Here is an 18,182-nt window from a genome sequence, read left to right as displayed (position 1 = left end):
CCTTGTCTCCCAATACTCCCTGGTATTCCCAACCCTAGAGACTTGATCCAACTCAAATGCCTCAAACGGGAGGGAGAAAGGGCATTTTTGGTGGTGGAGAGGACTACGGCCTCCCCCTTAGCGAGCCCGTTCCTCACTAGAGTGAGTGCGACCCAGGGGCGCATCTCGCCTGTAGCCTGATCTCGGTGCCTCCCACACCTCCGAAAAAAGGAGACTGTTTCTGGATTAAGATCTCTCGCGCAGTAGGAGCCGCATCAGCTTCAGAAAAAAAGAAACAAAGCCGACCCCTGGTGGAAGAAAATGAAAGTTTAAGAATAAATATAAGAAAGGTTTGGGAGAGCCTCATGCCCAACTGTCTAACACTGGAGAGGGAGAGAGAGAGGGAGAAGGATGGGAGAGAGGGCAACAAAGAATATATAGGAAAGGGAATATCAGATGAGGCAGAAAACAGGAGAGATCACATAGCAGCAGGCGGAATTCAGGTGGAGAGAGCTGGGAAGGATGAAACTCAGAGGGCAGATCCTTTTGAGCCCCTCAATCAAGTATGCATCCTCAGTGCTGGTGGCCTGGGCAGTGTCAGGGGGCATGCGGGGGTGGGGTGGGGAGTGTGGTGGAGGGAGATGGTGGCCTGGATTCTCTCTCTCTCTTTCTCTCTCTCTTAAAGTAGCTCTAGGCCTAGAGCCTAGGAGGGCTTGAACTCAACCTCAAGATCAAGAATCCCATGTTTTACCCACTGAGCTAGCCAGGTGTTCCTCTTTTCTTTCTCCTTTAGTGGAGGTTTCATGTTCTGTGGCTACAGAGGGCAGAGGGAGGGTTTCTGTTGGACACTGGCAGCCATTGCCTGCCTGCCCCAGAGAGCATTCAGGTTCCAGAATCTTCCTTCTCTTTCCTCTAAACAAACCTGTCTCCCACCATCCTAACCTTTCAGCATTAGCAAGGTGAGGGAGAGAGAATCTTAAGAATCTTAAGCAGGCTCCACACTCAGCACAGAGCCTGAGGTGGGGCTTGATCTCACAACCCAGAGATCATGATCTGAGATCGAGTCGGGGGTTTAAATGACTGAGCCAAATAGGCACCCCTATATTATATCTACATAAAAAGAAAAATGAATACAAATTAGCATTTGGTGGAAAATATCAAGCCTGAATAAATGACATTCTATATCATGTTATACTTTTTTATACCTATACTGTGAAAATTTCCCACTGTACATCAATGTCCAGTGTAATAATCCTCTATGAATCCATCACCTAACTCCAATAAGCATCACATTTTGCCTTCTTGTTTCCTATCTCCCTCTTGGTTTGGCTAGGATATTTTAAAATGGATCCTAGGCATTAAATATCATTTCATCCCTAAATACTTCATTATACATCTCAAAAATGACATTCCATAGTCACAATGGCAATGTTACACCTAATGAAAAACAATTCTCTAATATAACATCTAGTCCATATTAAAACTTCTCCAATTTTTTTTTTACAGTTAATTTGTTTGAATAAGGATCCAAACGAGATACACTTGTATTTGGTTGTATGTGTCTTAAATCTTTTTTCTTTTCTTTTTTTTTTTTGTATGGCTCTTAAGTTTAAAAAAAAATTGTTTTTGTTATGGCTTTAAGTCTTTTAAGATCTTTTCTCTCCCTCTTTCTTTTTACATGTTGTCCTGAGGAATGTTCCACATGCTGGATTTGCTTGTTTGTTTCTTCATGGTATCATTTAGCAGAGATTTCATGTGTCAGTGAGCAGAGATTTGACTTTTCTTCCTCCTACATTTCCTGAAGACTAGCAGCAAGGTCTAAAGATTTGAATAAATCCAGGTTCTTCTGTGTTGTTTTGTTTTGTATTTTGGAAGTAAGTATACATCAGAGGTAATTTTCATATTGCACCAAATCAGGAGGTCCATAATGTCTTGTCCTGTTTTGGGTGAAACTCAGATTGATTAATCAGTGGGTTCAGATGATGTCTGCCCACTTCTTCATTATAAAGTTCCCATCACTCCCTGACCATTGTTTGAATCAGGTATTTCTTTAGGAGATAACATATCTTTTTCAAAGCAGATCTTCATTAACATTTCTTTTTACCAGTGACACTTAATTGTGTAGAAGAGTAATAGAGAAGTCACACAGGGGATCACATAGTGACTCGGGCCAATGCGTAACCGAAATTCAAGTCTGCTGAATTTCTTGAGTTCAAATTCCTTTCTATGGCAGGAAACATGATAGGTGATAATGCTTCCTGGTATCTTGCCATTTGGAATCCAAAGGAATATTTTATTTTATTATTTTTTAAAAAATTTTTAAAAAGATTTTTATTTATTTATTTTGAGAGAGAGAGAGAGACAGAGTGAGAGAGAGCATGAGAGGGGAGGTCAGAGGGAGAAGCAGATTCCCCATGGAGCTGAGAGCCCGATGTGGAACTCGATCCCAGGACTCCGGGACCATGACCTGAGCCGAAGGCAGTTGCTTAACCAACTGAGGCACCCAGGCGCCCCAAAGGAATATTTTAAAACAGAGCTCAAAGGTTCAAAGTCTTTTGACTTAAAAATCTTAATTAAGAATTAATCAGTTTGGGTTTCTTTGGTCTGGATGTCAGATATAAAAAGTTTGATTTGCTTGGTTACAAACATCTAAAAGTCCAAACCATCTTCATTTTTAAAAATTTTTTACTTTTTCAGTAGGCTCCGTGCCGAACGTGGGGCTTGAACTCAAGACCCTGAGACTAAGAATCACATGCTCCACCAATTGAGCCCGCCAGGTGCCCCACATCTTCACGTCTGAGCCAACTTTTCATTTGCATGACTTTGGCCAGATAAACCAAAGAGGATGCTTCTCTCACTCAGGAATATTCCAAACCCTAGCACTGGGCTGTTTACAGTAAGGGTTGTGTTCAGTTCAAAGTATCAGAAATGCCAATTTCAGGGGCTTAACCATTAGGATTTCATTTTTCACATAACAAGAAGACCTGAGGTTAGCAGTTGCTGGCTTTGCTTTAGTAGTTTGATGATGACATGCAGATGTTATGTCTTAGTCTTTTCCCTTTGGTCTCAAGATGGCTCCTGCATTTCCAGTGTTCATGTCTACATTCAAGGCAAAAGAAGAGGGCTCAAGAAAAGGTTTATGTCAGGGGAAGGGACAAAGGAATAAAATAAGACAAAATAAAAAAAAAAAAAAAAGAAAAGGTTTATGTCAGCCACATCTATCAATAAGGAAAACATATGCTTTATCCGAAGCCCGCTAGCAGCATTCTCTTGGGTCAGAACTGGGACATTATGGCATCCTGAATGACTAAAGATCTGGGAAAGCAGTATTTGGCTTTCAAACCTCTATAGTATAGATAGCAAAGGAGATGGGGGTTGGGCATAAATGAAATGTTAATCCACCTACACCAGCTCCATCCTTCTTTGCTCTCTCACACATCATCTTCCATACTTTCATAAAACTGAGTTCCTCATTCATTTCGAGGGACAAATGGTAAGGGGTAAGTATGTCCATAAACCCCTTTGACCAGAAGGGATGGTAATCAGACAAAGACTGGCTCCAACTTCCAGGAGGGAATGAGTGGTCACTAATGTTAATGAAGTTGGGTGGTCACTAATGTTAATGAAGTTGAATTTTACTAATCTGTGAGTTCCATGGTTGGTATAAGGGTATTAGAGGATATAAGACTATTAAATTGGGGTTGGAATGAGAGTATGAAGTAGGGAAAGATCTGCAGGACACAAAATGTGAGCTAGGGTACTATGAGTCAGAAAGCAGCCCTGACATCAGGAGACTTCCACCACAGACAGATTTCTAGTTACCTCTCTCCAAAAATGTCTGCAGCACATGATTTGTCAATGCTTGAAAATTCCTTTAACAGGGGACAAAATCTGTATCACAGTTAGTGATAATATTAAAATTCAAATAGTTCTGGAAAGGCAACATTAACTTACATTTTTTTCAAAATATTGAGGGCCTCAAGGAAAAATGATGTCTTTCTTATTTAATTTAAATAAAGTCCAGATTCTTCACCTCCAGGGGCCAAGAGTGAGAAATCAATCCTCTTATTTCCCAATAGCACAGCAGAGATCTGGTTAGAACATTAGAAAAGACTTTACTCAAGGCTGGATAGCAAAAGGGAAGGTAAAAAGGAAATAAGCACAGTTTTTGAGACACAGCTTGCCTCCATGATAAAGACTCATGTCACTGGTCAGAAAACTCAGGAAAAGAGATCTTTTGAAGGTTATCCTCCCTCCACATGGTGGATGCCGTTTTGACCTCCACGAGCCAAGCATGCACTTAGTGCAATTTAAAGACCCAGGAAGCTACACTGAGAAGGGGCTGGGTCTCCCTCCTTAGATTCTGACCAGAGTCCTAGTTTCCTGTCTGAACTCTCAAACTCACTCAAATGACTCATCCCCCAAATGATCTCCCTTTTCAGGTGAGAAGTGTATTCGTAAGATTGGGCTCTGGCCCTAACCTTTGCAGGCCCCAGCAGGATATTCACATTAGAATAGAAGATATCAGCCCCTCAGCACCAACATTCATACATACAGAACTGAGAAACAGAATCATGGCGGGGGTAGGGGGTGGTACAGTGGAAACCTATGCCCACAGAAGGGCCAGTACTAGCTCCTCTGAATGGAGGATTATCTAAAGAAGCAAGGGGGAATTCCAAAATGTGGAAATGAGCAGAAGAATAAGCCTAGGGTCAGAAAAATATAGCTCATGTTTTCCAATCAGGTAGTAAGAAGTGTATCACAATAATGGTCACAGTCACCACTTCTTCATCAGCGCTCCAGGCCCTCTGAAAGACACCACGGAATATTTCATGTTGCCCCTAGGTCCAGTCTTTCCCTCTGATGCACTCTGGCAATGTATCCCATGGAGTCCTGCCAAAGTCTCCACTACTAGCCTCTGTACCAGATTGGCTGTGCAAGGTCCCTGGTGCCATCATTAGGACATACTCCTGGCCCATCTGTCACTGGCAAGTCCCTGATGCTGCCTGTAGAGTCACTGATGTCTGTGTCTCGGGGGACTCATTCCCTTAACTTCTCAAAGACAGCATAACTTTAAAAACAAAACTACAGGGCACCTGGGTGGCTCAGTCAGTTGAGCATCTCAGGTCATGATCTTAGGGTCCTGGGATTGAGTCGCTTGTTGGGCTCCCTGCTCCTCAAGGAGTCTGCTTCCCTTTCTGTTCCTCCCCCCACTTATTTCTCTCACTCTCTCTCAAATAAATAAATAAAATATTTTAAAAAACCCTTTAAAAACAAAACTATATATATATATACATATATTTTTTTTTAAAGATTTTATTTATTTATTTGACAGAGTGATAGATCACAAGTAGGCAGAGAGGCAGTCAGAGAGAGAGGAGGAAGCAGGCTCCCCGCTGAGCAGAGAGCCCGATGCGGGCCTCGATCCCAGGACTCTGGGACCATGACCTGAGCCGAAGGCAGAGGCTTTAACCCACTGATCCACCCAGGCGCCCCAAAACTATATTTTTTAGTTTTTTCTGGTTTAGTTCTTGCAGCCCTTTTGCTCCGAAGATGAGGAGTGTAAGGGGCTGGACTAGGCAAGGGAGTCCACTCTAGGCTTATAAAGCATGGTACACTCAATCAAATCTTTTCACACAGAAAGTACTGGCAATTATAAAAGCTTTACTATATGTTGTGGAATCCAGCCTGAATAAAAATACTGTGAAACCTGGGATGCCTCGGTGGCTCATTTCATTGAGCATCCAATTCTTTTTTTTCCTTTTAAAGATTTTATTTATTTATTTGACAGAGAGACAGTGAGAGAGGGAACACAAGTAGGGGGAGTGGAAGAGGGAGAAACAGGCTTCCCACCGAGCAGAGAGCCTGATTGCAGGGCTTGATCCCAGGACTCTGGGATCATGACCTGAGCCGAAGGCAGACGCTTAATGACTGAGCCCCCCAGGCGCCGCTGAGCATGCAACTCTTGATTTTGGCTCAGGTCATGATCTCAGGGTCATGAGATAGAGCCCCACTATGATGGGCTCCATGCTCAGTGGGGAGTCTGCTTGAGATTCACTCCCTTTCCCCCCCTGCTTGTATTTTCTCTCTCTCAATAAATAAAACCTTTGAAAATTCTTTATTTTCAATATTCAATTATTTATTCTCGAGAGAGAGAGAGAGAGTGAGCAGGAGCAGGGCTGAGGGAGAAAGAGACTCCCTGCTGAGCTGGGAGCCTGACATGGGGCTCCTGGGATCATGACCTGGGCTGAAAGGCAGATGTTTGACTGAGCCACCCAGGTACCCCGGGACTAGTGCTCTTATGAAAAAGTCCCAAAGAGCTCCCTAGCCCCTTTCACCATGTTAGGATACAAGGAGTCTGTGACTGAGAAGAGGGCCCTCACTTGACCATGCTGGAACCCTAACTGGCACTTCCAGGTTTCTGTTGCTGATAAACTACCCAACCTGTGGTATTTTGTTAGAGCAGCTTGAATGGACTAAGACAGTAAAACAACTGGTTTCTGCATTATTCCTGAGCAATCTCAACAGTGTGTGAAAATGTAGCCCAATAATCTTTAGGCCTACAGGTTATCGGCTCTCCAAATAAACCCAAGTAGAAATAATCTATTCTGTCCTCTTTGTTTATAAGCAAGGAACCTGAGACAAAGAGAAATTAAGCAACTTGTGATCTCACCACGAATCAGCAGCAGACCCAAAAACAGAACCCAGGTAACCTCAGTCCGAGAGTGCTATTCACAACACCAAGCTACATATGTGAGCAAAAAAGATGAATATCAGAAGCTAAAGAATGTTTTTTCTCACTTAATGGTCATAATTTCATTTGCCCATGAAATGATACTATGAAGTTTATTTAATAAAGTAGACTTAGATAATATTAAGAAATACTTGTTAATTTTGTTAACTGTGAGAAAGACATTGAGGTCATAAAAATGGTCCTTAATTTTTAGGGATGTACACTACAGGAAAATATATGAAGGAAATATGGCCAAATATTAGCAACTGTAATATATAAGTGATAGATATATGGGTGTTCATTATATTATTTTCCCTAGCCCTTGTTTTATTTTTAAAAATACTTTATTTGGGGCGCCTGGGTGGCTCAGTGGGTTAAGCTGCTGCCTTCGGCTCAGGTCATGATCTCAGGGTCCTGGGATTGAGTCCCACATCGGGCTCTCTGCTCAGCAAGAAGCCTGCTTCCCTCTCTCTCTCTGCCTTCCTCTCCGTCTACTTGTGATCTCTCCCTGTCAAATAAATAAATAAAATCTTTAAAAAAAAATAAAAATACTTTATTTATTTTAAAAATTTTATTATTTATTTTAGAGAGAGAAAGTAGGGGAAGCATCTACCATAGCATCTACCATAGTCATAAACATTATTTTTTTTACGCCATAACTTTTAAATTAGTTTCAGAGGTAGAATTTAGTGATTCATCAGTTGCACATAACACCCAGAACACATGACATCATGTGCCCTCCTTAATGTCCATCACCCAGTTACTCCATCCCCCACCTACCTTCTCTCCAGCAATCCTGTTTGTTTCCTGGAGTTCAGTGTCCTTACAGTTTGCCTCTCTCTCAATCTTCATCTTATTTTATTTTTCCTTCCCTTCCTCTATGTTCTCTCTGTGAAAGATGTTGATGGTATTTTGATAGGGATTGCATCAAATGTGTAGATTGCTCTGGGCAGCACAGATATTTTAATGATATTTGTTCTTTCAATCCATAAGCATGGACTGTTTTTCCATTTTTTTGTGTCTTCCTCAATTCCTTTCATGAGTGTTTTAGAGTTTTCAGAGTATAGATCCTTCACCTCTTTGGTTAGGTTTATTCCTAGGTATGTTATGGTTTTTGATGCAATTGTAAATGGGATTCATTCCCTAATTTCTCTTCTTCTGTCTCATTGTTAGTATATAGAAATGCAACTGATTTCTGTGCATTAATTTTATATCCTGCCACTTTGCTGAATTTTGTATGAGTTCTAGCAATTTTGGGGTGGAGTCTTTTGGGTTTTCAACATGGACTATAATGTCATCTGTGAAGAGAGAGAGTTTGACTTCTTTGCCAATTTGGATGTTTTTTATTTGTTTTTGTGTCTAACCACTGAGGCTAGGATTTCTAGTACTGTGTTGAACAGTGGTGAGAGTGGACATCTCTGTCATGTTTCTGACCTTAGCAGAAAAGTTTTTCCCCATTGTCAATGACATCCTCTGTGGGCTTTTTGTATATGGCTTTTATGATATGGAGGTATGTTCTATCCCTACACTGTGGAGCGTTTTAATTAAGAAAGGATGTTGTATTGTGTCAAATGCTTTTCCTGTATCTATTGAGAGGATTGCATGGTTCTTATCCTTTCTTTTATTAATGTGGTGTATCGTATTGATTGATTTGCAGATGTTGAACCACCCTTGTAGCCCAGGAATAAATCTCACTCGGTCCTAGTGAATAATCCTTTTACTGTACTGTCAGATTCTATTGGCTAGTATTTTGGATTTTTTGCATCCATGTTCATTGGGGATATTGGTCTGTAATCCTCTTTTTTCGGTGGGGTCTTTGTCTGGTTTTGGGATCAAGATAATGCTGGCCTCATAGAATGAGTTTGGAAGTTTTTCTTCCATTTCTATTTTTTGAAACAGCTACAGAAGAATAAGTATTAATTCTTCTTTAAATGTTTGGTAGAATTCCACTGGAAGGCCATCTGTTCCTAGACTCTTGTTTGTTGGGAGATATTTGATTCTGATGAAGACAGTAATCTTAAAGGCACAGCTAGCTTTCATGGAATAACAGTAACAAACAGGACTCATGAAGGTGGGAACATAGGTCCAGAACGGAGAGATTATATGCAGGGACACTGGATGCTGGATGAGGGCAAGCCTCTCCACATGGGATCCTAGCTACATGACAGTTACATCACAATATAACAGAAAGGAACTCATGCTCTTTGCTGGTCATTTACTCTCAAAAGGAAGAGAAGAGCTGAGCCAAATATTCTTAGTTCTTAGAAGAATTCAGAATCCTTCTAAAATTTACCAATCAAATAAGTCTCCTTCCTTGTCTTGCAGTGCAGTAAGGGTAGACAGAGTTCAGAAGTATTACACTGAGTTCTTTCAACATGGAAGGAAATTTGGGGAGTGGAGAATTTATTTGAAAAAAAGAAAAACTGAAAATAAATGAACTAAGCATTCAATTCTAGAAGCTACAAAAATCCATGGGAAGTAGAGTAAAAGGAAAAAAATACAAAATCAGAAATTAATATAAAAACAGAAAAATAAAAGAGATGATCAATAACACCAAATGCAGCTTCTTTGAAAAGAACAATAACATAGACCCACCTTTCACAAAGTAATTAATAAGAGAATGGCATTAAATAAACAATACTAGAAATTTTAAAGGGCAACATTACTACAGAAGTTGTAAATATTTAAAAATCAGGATCATTTTATTAATTTTGCCAGTATGTTTGAAAACAGAATAGCCAATTTTCTTGAAAAAAAAAAAAAATCACCAACTTATTCAAGAAGAAACAGAAAAACTACCTAGAACAATAACTATTAAGAAAATTTTATTGGCATGATGCAGCAGCCACTCTGGAAAACAGTATGGAGGTTCCTCAAAAAGTTAAAAATAGATCCAGTAATTGCACAAATAGGTATTTATCCAAAGGATACAAAAATACTGATTCAAGGGGGCACATGCACCCCAATGTTTATAGCAGCACTATCAATAATAGCCAAATTATGGAAAGAGCCCAAATGTCCACTGACTAATGAATGAATAAAGAAGACTTTAGGGCACCTTTGTGGCGCCTGGGTTAAGCCACTGCCTTAGGCTCAGGTCGTGATCCGGGGTCCTGGGATCCAGTCCCACATCGGGCTCTGCTTCGGTGGGGAGCCTGCTTCCCCCTCTCTCTCTCTGCCTGCCTCTCTGCCTACTAGTGCTCTCTGTCTGTCAAATAAATAAAAAAAAAAATCTTTAAAAAAACAACAAAAAGACTTTATACATACATACATACATACATGTATACACACACACACATATATAATGGAATATTACTCAGCCATCAAAAAGAATGAAATCTTGCCATTTCAACAACATGGATGGAGCTAGACAGTATCATGCTGAGTGAAATAAGTCAGTCAGACAAAGACAAATACCATATGATTTCACACATATGTGGAATTTTGTTTTAAGATTTTTGTTTGTTTGTTTGTTTGAGAGAGAGAGAGAAAATGAGAGAAAGTGAGCATGAGATGGGAAAGGTCAGAGAGAGAAGCAGACCCCTTGCCAAGCAGGGAACCCAATGCAGGACTGGATCCCAGGACTCCAGGACCATGACCCGAGCTGAAGGCAGTCGCTCAACCAACTGAGCCAGCCTGGTGATCTCATATGTGGAATTTAAGAACAAAACAGACAAACACAGGAGTAGGGGAAGAAAAATAAAATAAGATAAAAACAGAAGGAGGCAAACCATAAGAGACTCTTAATATAGAGAACAAGCTGAGGTTGCTGGAAGGAACGTGGGTGGGTGGAGAAGGGCTAAATCGGTAATGGGCATTAAGCAGGGCACATGTTGTGATGAGCATTGGGTATTATATGTAAGTGATGAACCACTAAATTCTACTCTTGAAACCAATACTACACTGTATTTTAGCTAACTTGAACTTAAATAAAATCTTGGAAGAAAATAAACATTGGATGAAAAGTACTTTATAGAAGATGTAGTTAATAATATCAAAAATAAAAATAATAATTATGTTTAAAAAAAGAAAAAAATTTTTAAAAGATTTTATTTATTTATTTGACAGAGATCACAAGTAGGCAGAGAAGCAGGCAGAGAGAGATAGGAGGAAGCAGACTCTCTGCTGAGCAGAGAGCCCGATGTGGGGCTCGATCCCAGGACCCTGGGATCATGACCTGAGCCGAAGGCAGAGGCTTTAACCCACTGAACCACCCAGGCGCCCAAAAAAAGAAAATTTTATTGGCATAATAAAACTCTTACTGTGGTAAAACTCTAATAAAAACTCTGGTATCATGATAGGTACTAGGCTATTTTAGAATCATGTACTCAGGATTTGTCTTAATCAGATATGGTAAGACATGAAGACAGAGAAATTACTGTCATGAAGGAAGAAAGGTTTTTATAATTACAGATTCATTAAAAAGGAAGCATGGCACACCACACAGGTGGACCACACAGGAAAGCACCGGGGATAATCAAGAGGCAGAAGGAGCAAAGGGGAAAGCAAGCATGGGCCAGAAGGAATGGATGAGGCATGGTAGGCAAACTGAGCACATTCAGGATTGCATAGTTTGAATAATTTTTGCAGGCTCTGGGCTTTAAGGGGTAGTCTGTATTGTCCAGTACCCGCCAGTAAAGTGATTTATGGAAGGGGGTTAATATCCCTGCAGGCACCTGATAAAAGGAGGGGGTTAAAGACTCCTGATTGTTTGGTTTGCTTATCAAAAACACCTTCAAAGGCAAATTGTTGGTTATCTTTAGGAATTAGCTAATCCTGGTAGGGGCAGTCCCTCCCCAGGTTTGTAGGCCCCAAGATAACTCAGCATCGTAAAATACAGAAAATAGAAAACATGGTTAATACACAGGCCAGGTCAGTTTCACCAATGAAGAAAGAAAAATTCTATCTTTATGAATTGTCCTAGAGAATAGGAAAGAGGGAAAACTACCAAACTCTTTCTCTGAGGCTAGACTAACCCAGACACCCCAAGCAGAGTAGAAGAAAAAATTTTAGGTAATTTCACTTATGAACACAAATGCAAAGTATTACATAAAACATTAGAAAAGTGAATCTAACATTGTATAAAAATGATCAAATAGGATTTATAAGAAGGCAAAATAACTTTAGAAAACTATTAATTCAATTCAACATATTTACCTATTAAAGAAGAAATATCATGATTACCTCAAAAGATACATTGAAAAGCATTTGGTAAAATGCAATCCTCATTCATGGTTTTTTTTTTTCCCCCACATTTTTCATTGATTAAAAAAAGTTTTTTAGGGGCACCTGGGTGGCTCAATTGGTTAAGCAGCTGCCTTCAGCTCAGGTCATGATCCTGGAGTCCTGGGATCAAGCCCCACGTCGGGCTCCCTGATCAGTGGGGAGTCTGCTTCTCCCTCTGCTCCCTGCTTGTGCTTTCTCTATCTCAAATAAATTAATAAAGTCTTATTTTTAATTAATTATTTTAAGTTTTTATTTAAATTTCAGTTAGTTAACATACAGTGTAATATTAGTTTCAGGTGTACAGTAGAGTGATTCAACACTTCCATACAACACCCTGTGCTCATCACAGCAAGTGCGTTCTTTAGTCCCCATCACTTATTTAACCCATCCTCCCTCCCCTCTCCACTCTGGTAACCATCAGTTTGTTCTCTATAATTGAGAGTCTATTTCTTGGTTTGTTTCTCTTTTTTTTCCCCCCTTTGCTCATTTGTTTCTTAAATTCCATGAATGAAATCATACGGTATTATCTTTCTCTGACTTATTTTACTTAGCATTATACTCTAGGTCCATCTATGTTGTTGTAAATGGAAGATTTCATTCTTTTTGATGGCTGAGTAATATTCCTTGGTGTGTGTGTGTGTGTGTGTGTGTGTGTGTGTGCGCGTGCACGTGTGCGCATCTTCTTTATCCACTCATCAATCAATGGACTCTTGGGCTGTTTGCATAGTTTGGCTATTGTAGATAATGCTGCTATAAACATTGGGATGCATAAATCCTTTTGAATTAGTACTTTTGTATTCTTTGGGTAACCACCTAGTGGCACAATTGCAGGATCATAAGGTAGTTCTGTTTTTAATTTTTTGAGGAACCTCCATACTATTTCCCAGCATGACTGCACCAGTTTACATTCTCACCAACAGTGCAAGAGGGTTCCTCTTTTTCCACATCCTCACTAATACCTGTTGTTTCTTGTGTTGCTGATTTTAGCTATTCTGACAGGTGTGAGGTGATATATCTCATTGTAGTTTTGATTTGTATTCCACGATGATCAGTGATGTTGAGCATCTTTTCATGTGTCTATTGGCCACCTGTATGCCTTCTTTGAGAAAGATATTCATGTCTTCTGCCCATTTTTTAATTGGATTGTTCATTTCTTGGATGTTGAGTTTCATAAGTTCTTTATATATTTTGGATAGTAAACTTTTTTTTTAAAGGTTTTATTTATTTATTTGACAGAGATAGAGATCACAAGTAAGCAGAGTAGCAGGCAGAGAGAGAGGGGGAAGAAGGCTCCCTGCTGAGAAGAGAGCCTGATGCGGGGCTCGATCCCAGGACCCTGAGATCATGACCCGAGCCGAAGGCAGAGGCTTAACCCACTGAGCCACCCAGGTGCCCCTGGATAGTAAACTTTTATCAGATATGTCATTTGGAAATATCTTCTCCCATTCCGTAGGTTGCCTTTTAGTTTTGTTGATTGTTTCCTTCACTGTGCAGAAGCAGCTATTTATTTGGATGAAGCCCCAAAAGTTTATTTTTGCTTCTATTTCCCTTGTCTCAGAACACATAACTAGAAAGAAGTTGCTATGATTGATATCAAAGAGGTTATTGGCTATGTTCTCCTCTACGATTTTTATGGTTTCATGTGTCTCATCTAGGTCTTTGATCTATTTTGAATTTGAGAGCTTTTCCTCTATGGTTAGGAACAAGACAGTTATGTCCACTCTCACCACTGTTATTTAGCATAGTACTGGAAGTCCTCGCCACAGCAATCAGACAACAAAAGGAAATAAAAGGCATCCAAATTGGCAAGGAAGAAGTAATACTATCACTATTTGCAGATGACGTGATACTATATATAGAAAACCTCAAAGACTGAGCAAAAAAAAAATTGCTAGAACTGATACACAAATTTAGTAAAGTTGCAGGATACAAAATCAACATACAGAAATCTTTGCATTTATATACACCCATAATGAAACAGCAGAAAGAGAAATCAAGGAATCAATCCCATTTACAATTGCACCAAGAACAGTAAGATACCTAGAAATAAACCTAACCAAAGAGGTGAAAGACCTATACTCTGAAAACTATAAAATACTGATGAAAGAAATTCAAGAAGACACACACACGCAAATGGAAAGACATTCCATGCTCATGGATTGGAAGAACAAATATTGTTAAAATGACCATACTACCCAAGAAATCTACATATTGAATGCAATACCTATCAAAATATCAACAGCATTTTTCACAGAGCTAGAACAAAAATCCTAAAATTTGTATGGAACCACAAAAGATCCTAATAGTCAAAGCACCTTGGAAAAGCAAAGCAAAGCTGGAGGCATTACAATTCTGGACTTCAAGTTATTTTACAAAGTTGTAATGATCAAAACAGTATGTATTAGCACAAATACAGAGACATAGAACAATGGAACAGAACAGAAAATCCAGAAATGAATCCACAAATCAATGAATCTTCGACAAAACAGGAAAGAATATCCAACGGGAAAAAGAGTCTCTTAAAGAAATGGTGCTGGGAAAACTGGACAGCAACATGCAAAAGAATGAAATTGGACTACCTTCTTACACCATACACAAAAATAAATTCAAAATGGATTAAAGACCTAAATGTGATCCATTCATGAGTTTTAAAAACTTCTGAGCAAAATAGTAATGAAGAGAATTTCCCTAGCCTGATTATTTGATATCTGCTACAAACAAACAAACACCATGCTGAGTGGTGAAACTTCAAAAACATTCCTTTTTTTTTTTTTTTAAATAAGTAATCTCCATACTCAATGTGGGGCTCTGACTCATGACTCCCAGATCAAGCAAGAGTCACATGCTCTATTGACTAAGCTTGCCAGGTTCCCGGAAACACTCCTTTTAAAGTTAGGAGCAAGGCAATACTAAATACTACCATTCCTACTTTAAAAAAAATATATATTTTATTTACTTTTCTGAAATAGAGCGAGAGAGAGCACAAGCTGGGGGACAGAGAATGAGGGAGAAGCAGACTCCCCACTGAGCAGGGAGCCTGACAGGGGGCTCAATCCCAGGACCCTGGGATTATGACCTGAGCCAAAGGCAGACGCTCAACCAACTGAGCCATCCAGGTGCCCCCAACTCATACTTTTTAACACTGTATTGGAGATCCTTGACAACCCACTGAGATTAAAAAAAAAAAAGAATAAAAGTTCAAAGACCCCGGATATATCCCTTAGAGTTCTTAATTAAGAGCAAGAGATGCTGACTCTGGTTGACTAAGCAGAAAGAGTTTATTACCAGAATATTTGACAGCTCACAGAATCATTGGGATAGCTGAGAAACTAGGCTTAAGAGTTTCCAGAAGTGCCTATACCGTGCTGTAGGAATGTCTGACAAGGAATCCTTTGCTGCCACCAATGAGGCCCATACATAATGGATAGACCATTATCACTTCTGTTCCTGCAACCTGACTTCAACTGTTACCCCTCCTAACACTGATGTCAGCTCTGCTCCATCACTGCTCTTACTGTCACTGCTGTCACCACTACAGTATCAGTAATTGCTTGTTCCTCAGTTGCAAGGAAGGCTGGGAAAGAAGTTTGGAATATTTTAAGCTCCTAAAGAGGGAGCAGTCTTTGTCCTACAACCAGACTCATAAAGTGGGAAATTCCTCAAACACAGAAAGGAGGTTAGATGCTGGGTGGTCAAAACAAAGGATAAATGTCCACTCAGGAAAAGAAAAAATAAAGTGTTATTTGCAGATGTTATAATAATCTACACGAAAAATCCAAGGTAATTCATAGTCAAACTTGTAAAATTAATGAAAAAGTTTAATTTCGTGAAATACTAACACAAAAATCAATGGCATTTCTATAAATCAGCGTTATGTAACAATTAAAAAACTAACTGATAAAGGAGACCATTCACTATAGTAAATATATGATAAGGTACCGGGAATAAATCTAACAAAAGATGTATATATTCTTTTTTTTTTTAAGGTTTTATTTATTTATTTGACAGAGAGATCACAAGTAGGCAGAGAAGCAGGCAGAGGGGGTGAGGGGAGCAGGCTCCCCACTGAGCAGAGTCCAATGTGGGGCTCGATCCCAGGACCCTAGGATCATGATCTGAGCCAAAGGCAGAGGCCCTAACCCACTGAGCTACCCAGGTGTCCCAATGTATACGTTCTTTAAGAGGAAACTGTAAAATACTATGAAGAACATAAGGACTTTTTTTTTTTTTTTTTTAAATAGAGGTACATGGGGCACCTGGGTGGCTCAGTCCTTAAACCTCTGGCTTTGGCTCAGGTCATGATCCTATAGTTCTGGGATCAAGTCCTTCACCAGGCCTTCTGTTCAGTGGGAGGCCTGATACTCCCTCTCCCACTCCCCCTGCTTGTGTTCCTCTCTTGTTTCTCTCTCTGGCAAATAAGAATGAGCAATAAATAATGTTGGAACAATTCACTTTCTACATAAAAAAATAAAATTAAGATCTCAACTTTGCAGACAACACAAAGGCAAATTTCAGATAGATTAAAGCTTGAAGTGTAAAAAACCCCAAAACTTTTTAAAAAATATTTTATTCATTTAGGGGTGCCTGGGTGGCTCAGTGGGTTATAGCCTCTGCCTTTAGTTCAGGTCATGATCCCAGCGTCTTTGGATCGAGCCCTGCGTCGGGCTCTCTGCTCAGCGGGGAGCCTGCTTCCTCCCCTCTCTGCCTGCTTCTCTGCCTACTTGTGATGTCTGTCAAATAAATAAATAAAATCTTAAAAAGATTTTATTTATTTGACACACACACAGAGCGCACACGAGAGTGCGAGAGCTCGAGGGAGCACAAGCAGGGGGAAGAGCCTAAGGAGAGGGAGAGAAGCAGACTCCAGGCTGAGCAGGAAGACCAATGTGGGGCTGGATCCCAGGATCATGACCTGAGCCAAAGGTAGATTTTATTTTTAAGATTATTTATTTATTTACTTATTTGAGAGAGAGTGAGAGAGAGCAGGAGAGGAGAGAAGGTAAGAGGGAGAAGCAGACTCCCCATGGAGCTGGGAGCCTGATGCAGCACTCGATTCCGGGGCTCCGGGATCATGACCTGAGCTGAAGGCAGTCATTTACCCAACTGAGCCACCCAGGCACCCAGATTTTTTTTTTAAGTAATTATTTACTATTTTATTTTTTAAAAAGATTTTATTATTATTCTTTTTTTTTATTTGACAGAGAGATCACAAGGAGGCAGCGAGGCAGGCAGAGTGAGAGGGAGAAGCAGGCTCCCCGAGGAGCGGAGAGCCCAATGCGGGGCTCGATTCCAGGAGCCTGAGACCATGACCTGAGCTGAAGGCAGAGGCTTAACCCACTGAGCCACCCAGGCGCCCTCAAAGGTAGATGTTTAACTGACTGAGCCAACGAGGCACCCCATTAAAAAAACAAAACTTTAAAACCATTTGAAGAAAATACAGGGAATATCTTTAGGATTAAAAAAAGTTGTTTTGTTTTGTTTGTTTGTTTTTTAAGAAAGAGGGAGAGTGGGGAGGGGCAGAGGGAGAGTGAAAGAATTTTAGGCAGGCTCCATGCTCCTCTCAGAGCCCAGGGCCTGGAGCCTGGAGCCAAGGCTCGATCTCAAAACCCTGAGATCATGACCTGAACCGAAATCAAGAATCGGATGTTTAACCGAGTCACTCAGGCGCCTTGTACTTCTTGTACAAAAAGTACAAATCATAATGGCAAAGAACTGGTATTTGACTACATAAGTTTTTTGTATGACAAAAAACATATAACCGAAGTAATGAAAACATATAATCAGTGCAATGAAAAGCACAAACAACTCAATAAAAAGATGGCTGCAGAATGTGAACAGAAATTGAAGGAAGATTAGGAAACCCAAATGATTTATCAACATGTGAAAAGATGTTCAACCTTCCAGGTAATTAGGAAAAAACCAAGTAAAACAATGACAAGATATGGTGTATCACCAATTAAGGGTTGGCAAGCAAGTTGGGGAAAGGTAAATCTCTTAAACTACTGGCATAAATGTAAGCAGGTATAATCTCTCACGAAAACAGTCTGGAAGTATGTTATAATATTTAAATAACTTCTAGGCTTATAGAAACTCCTGTATATGTACTCAAAGAGACATGTGCAAAGTTGTTGATTGTCACTTCATTTTTTTTAAACTTTTTTTTTTAAAGATTTTATTTATTTGACAGAGAAAGAGAGAGAGAGAGAACAAGCAGGGGGAGCAGCAGAGGGAGAGGGAGAAGCAG

This window comes from Lutra lutra, chromosome 6 (assembly GCF_902655055.1).
Source record: "Lutra lutra chromosome 6, mLutLut1.2, whole genome shotgun sequence".
Taxonomy (NCBI): Eukaryota; Metazoa; Chordata; class Mammalia; order Carnivora; family Mustelidae; genus Lutra; species Lutra lutra.
This window is presented reverse-complemented; position numbering follows the sequence as displayed.